Here is a 5,347-nt window from a genome sequence, read left to right as displayed (position 1 = left end):
TACTGTAGGTGCCCGTATGCTGCGGTTCTAAGTTCCAGTTCTTCACATCCTGTTCACATACCTGACAATTTGTGGCTGTCTTAAAGGTACACGGATAAGTCTTTGAAGTCAACTAACTCGTCTGCAGACCCCAACATACTCCTCCATAGACTGTTTTTATTTTGAAGAAGATCTTTTCACTTTTCATTTCTTTACTCTTGGTTTTACTTTTTTCCCCCACTTCCTTCCTTCCTCCTGTGCTTTTATTTCCTCTTTCTATAATCTATTATGATAGACGTGGACAGGGTAATCTTGTTTATATGTAAAAATTGGGGGAACAAGAGGCTGGAGAGCAGCCCTGTGGAAAGACATCTGGGGGTTTGGGTTGATGGCAAGTTGAATATGAGTCAACAGTTTGCACTGGCAGCCAAAAGGGCCAACCGCGCTCTGGGGTGCATCAAGTACAGCGTAGCTAGCTGGTAGAGGGAGGTGATTGTCCCACCCTACAATGCACTGGTGTGGCCCCACCTCAAGTACTGTGTGCAGTTTTGGGCGCCTCAATATAAGAAGGACATCAAACTATTAGAGCATGTCCAGAGGAGGGCAACCAAGACGGTGAAAGGTCTCGAGGGCAAGATTTACAAGGAGTGGCTGAGTTCACTTGGTTTGTTCAGCTTAGAGAAAGCTGAGGGGTGACCTCATCACAGACTACAACTTCCTCAAGAGGGGAAGCGGAGGGGGAGGTGCTGATTTCTCTCTGGTGACCAGTGATAGGACACAAGGAAATGGAATGAAGCTGTGCCAGGGGAAGTTCAGATTGGACATTAGGAAAAGGTTCTTCACTGAGAGGGTGGTCGGTCACTGGAACAGGCTCCCCAGGGAAGTGGTCATGGCACCAAGCTTGTCAGAGTTCAAGAGGTGTCTGGACGATGCTCTTAGTCATGGTTTAGTTTTAGGCAGTCCTGCAAGGAGCAGGGAATTGAACTCAATGATCCTTATGGGTCCTTTCCAACTTGAGATATTCTATGATTCTATGATTTGCACAGCTTTTCTGTATCAACTTCTGATCCTAAAGAATATAATTCAGAATAAGTTTGATATTAGAGACAGTAGTTTAATTTTTATACCATTCCTTTTTCCTCACCTGGAATTACAGCATCTACTGAAGCAGTTCAGCTTTTTTATGTACAGATGAATAACTTTATACAGTACAAAGTGCTTATTAATAAACAGATCAAGACTCAAGCCAGACAGAAATCTTGCACAACGCTCCTTCCAGTGAAGTCTCTAAACTTAAACAGCCAGGTCAGACCACTAATGTTAACTCTACCAGGTGCCATAAATGTTCATTAGAAGTCAAATTCTGAGCATTCTTCCATAGAATTTTAAATACTTAATACTCTTAAAAATTCCAAATAATGTAATTTTCAAAATTGTTTCCTTTGTTTCTTGTTAATAGATATCCAAGAAGAAGAAAATTCTGTCTTCTAATAGACCTGGTTTACTTCAAGTCAAGCATCTTACCAGTTTTCATTTCACCTTAATTCCCAACTCTGACTAGACATCTCCAGTTTGTGATTTTTTTCCCATAAGTTGATTTAATCAAATGTAGTCACTAAAAACTGTAAAAAAATCCCACAAACAAAAATAAACAGAAAACCCCCACCCCACCCACAACTTAAAATGAACTTGCAGTGACCAGACAATATTTTGCATCAAAAACAAATTACTGGCTCAATTCAAGTTGAACCAAATTGAGAACATCAGTAAAAGGCTTTGAACCAGTTTAGCTAAACTCAGTTTAAAGTTATCTCTTAAGTTAAAATGATGCAATTCTGAGTTTAGACAAGGCCTTGGGCGGTATAATTACATTAAAACTTACAACCAAAATCTCCAGAGTTTTGCTATAATCTAGTGTCCTAGTTTTGACTGGGATAGAGTTAATTTTCTTCTTAGTATCTGGTACAGTGCTGTTTTGGATTTAGGATGAGAACAATATTGATAACACACTGATGTTTTAGTTGTTGCTAAGTAGTGCTTACTCTAAATCAAGGACTTTTCAGTTTCCCATGCTCTGCCAGTGAGCAGGTGCACAAGAAACCAGGAGGGAGCAGAGCCAGGACAGTTGACCCAAACTAGTCAAAAGGATATTCCATACCATGGAATGTCATACTGAGTATATAAATTGGGAGGAGTTGGCTGGGAGGGGCTGATCGCTACCCGGGGACTGGCTGGGCATTGGTCAGTGGGTGGTGAGCAATTGCACTGTGTATCATTTGTTTTTCTTGGGTTTTATTCCTCTCTCTCTCTCTCCCCTTTTCATTAAAATTGTTGTTGTCATTATTATTACTATTGTTATTATTATATTTTACTTTATTTCAATTATTAAACTGTTCTTATCTCAACCCACAAGTTTTACCTTTTTTTAATTCTCCTCCTCATCCCACTAGGGGAGGGGGAGTGAGAAAGCAACTGCATGGTATTTAGTTGCTGGCTGGAGTTAAACCATGACAACTAGACATAACATTCCTTATATTTCTGAACATTAAAAACCAGAAGATAACATATTCACCGTTCACGTTTTCATACATAGGCAAAGAAAGAAAGAAAAAAAACCTTTTACTTTCATATGTCCAAAAGGAAAAAAGAAAAAGAAAATGAAAAGAAAAAAACCCACCACACACAAGATGTGTATTAAATTTCCCTTCCCATTCCTGAGTTGATGTTAGAACTCTTGGTTTAGAGTCAATTAAAAAGGTTAAATTGAAAACACTGCATGCTGAAATGTATGTAACTGGATAGACAAGTTGCCTTCTACTGTTGTTACAAGACACACTTTATGAATACCCTGCCTTTAATATAACAAACCACAGACATAATGCTTTGCTAGAGCCAGAGTACAACATCCTTGTTAGTTCATTGTAGAGGAATGAAGGCAGTGGGTTGATTAGCATTGATAATATGCAGCTGTGGCCTTGCCGCGAGGGTAGTGGGTTGATTGACATGGATGATGTGCAGGTGTAGCTCATTCCTGCCAAGTAGTTAAATAACACTGAGGATTGTGGAGAGGGAGGAGCAGTGTGGTCTGACCTCTGGAGGAAGGAGATACAGTAGAATCTGACTGATGGTAGAAGCCTTGTTACAGCCTACTAGTTTGTGCTGCAAGAGTTCCTCACTAATTCCAATAAATGGAATACTGTTAACTCTGAGTGGGATTTGTCTTTACTCTGGAAGACATTAAAAAGCTCCATAAAAATACCTTTAGACAGGAATAGAGCTGTGAGCTTGTGAACTATGCTAGTTCTTAGCTGGAATCACTGTTTCAAAGTTTAGAGAGGAGGAAAAAAACCCAACCAACAAAAACAAAAAGCCAACAACATTCAGCACTGATTATTCTGAGCAGTAGATAGACAATTTCCAGTTGGACTCTACTATCTAAGTATTATCCCTATTTCTATTTGTTGGTTTATTCACACTATTACCTTGGTAAATGGGAGTCTTTCTCTTCCTTCTCTCTATTCAGGATTTCTGTCACCTTAACTTTGGTCTTGAAATTGTGGTAATATTTTTTTGTTGTTGCTGTTTGAAAGGTATAATCTTTATTTGCAGAGTCTTGCTATATACATGATTTACAGATTATCTCAAAGCAACTAGGACAAATACAGAATACTGTTGAAGATTTGTACTGTAAGTCAGAAGAGTGACAAATCTGGTTATCAGTAAGTTACATGCACTCACAATCTAAAATTACTCAGATTATGGCAAAATAGCAAGAGAATTGCTAAATTTTCAGAAGAAAGCATATTGGGAGTGTGTGTGTGTGTCTCCCTTTTTCCTTCCCCCCTGAAACAGGCTACAACAACTATAAAATAACCTCCCTCTTTATGATCATTCAGGTTTTACAAATCTAAAAGGAACAAAATATGGGTGACAAAAAAAGAATAAGGGTGACATAGTGAAGTACAAATAAGCAGATTAAAGAATTTTCTTGAAATTTATACTGGACTGCTTGGCTAATATGTCAAGTGGTGAACTGGGAAAGGAGGACTGAGACTGTTGAACAATGAGAACTGTATTCATTGCCCAAATTAGAAATATGTCTATTTCTTTAGCACTTAAAAGCAGAATAAGCTTTTTATGAGATGAACATGCACTTTTAGAATACAATTTCTTTCTCTTTTTAATAGAATTCCTTCTGCTGCTAATCAACAAGCATTTTACAAGCTAATTTTCATTTATGTCAAACTCAATAAGAAAAGACAAGAAAAAATACTATTCCACAGTACTGGGGGAATGGATGAATGACGATGGACAGACACCTTTTACTGATGTTTGAGGGGAGGGAAAATCTATGTCAAGGAGAGACCAAAGGATAATTTAAAATTTACAGGAAGACAAAAGAGTAGTGGAAGCCAATCTGTTGGCTTTTGGCTTTGATACATCTGAAGTCCTATAGCTTTGAATTCTTATCTCTAAATATAATTTAACAATTTAGTGTTGACTTGAAACAGAGTGATTGGATTTCAGGAAAAGCTATAACCTGGATTTTCTAATTCAAAATTGCTCACAAATATGAATATATTGAAAGAAGGTATATCTTAAAATTACAAGCCTTGTTTGGGGAAAAGAAATATTTCTTAAGGAACAGCAGATAAGGAAACCCAAAAAGAATGAGAGGTTTTTAATTTTAATTAGACTATTAAAAAGACTGATTACTTTGATCCACCTAGTAATGTTTTATCTATTAGGACAAGATGCTTCAGTTACTATTTGGTCACAGAGTACACAGTTCTGAAAAGTAGTATCAGTGTAGGTTACACCAATTTTAAAGTATCATCAGTCCCAAGGATGTGGTATTTGGAAGTGAATTTTGAAGAGCTAGTCAGAAGAACAACCACCACCATGCAAACAAACACACACAACTACAAAACCACAACAACTTAGGACAAATAAGTCAGTGAAGCTACAGAAAAGCTTCCAGTATTATTATGAATTTTAAATAATTTTGGACTATTAGCTATGTGCCAGCTGAAACCAGGACACATACCCACCTCAAATATATTTGTTTAGACAATTTTCTCACCTGTTTTATGGAGCAGTAATTTTCAGAGTATATGATTTTTTCAAAAACTGCTATATATATTTACTGGCATGTAGCTATACAGTGTTCTCACAGCAAGCTTTCCAAGTTAGATGGTGTCATGAAATTGCTCAAATACATGTTTTGTGGATTTAAATGGACAGAAAGGATCATTAGCTGTCCAGTCTCTAATAGCTCCACTTGTAATATTCATTGACACCATGTTGTGGTTTTACTCTGTGATTCAGGTGTGATTTGCATAGGATACACTTCCCAGGATGTCCCCAA

Source organism: Falco biarmicus, chromosome W (assembly GCF_023638135.1).
Source record: "Falco biarmicus isolate bFalBia1 chromosome W, bFalBia1.pri, whole genome shotgun sequence".
NCBI classification, from domain to species: Eukaryota; Metazoa; Chordata; class Aves; order Falconiformes; family Falconidae; genus Falco; species Falco biarmicus.
The sequence above is the reverse complement of the archived record's forward strand: the minus strand, read 5'-3'. Positions refer to the sequence as shown.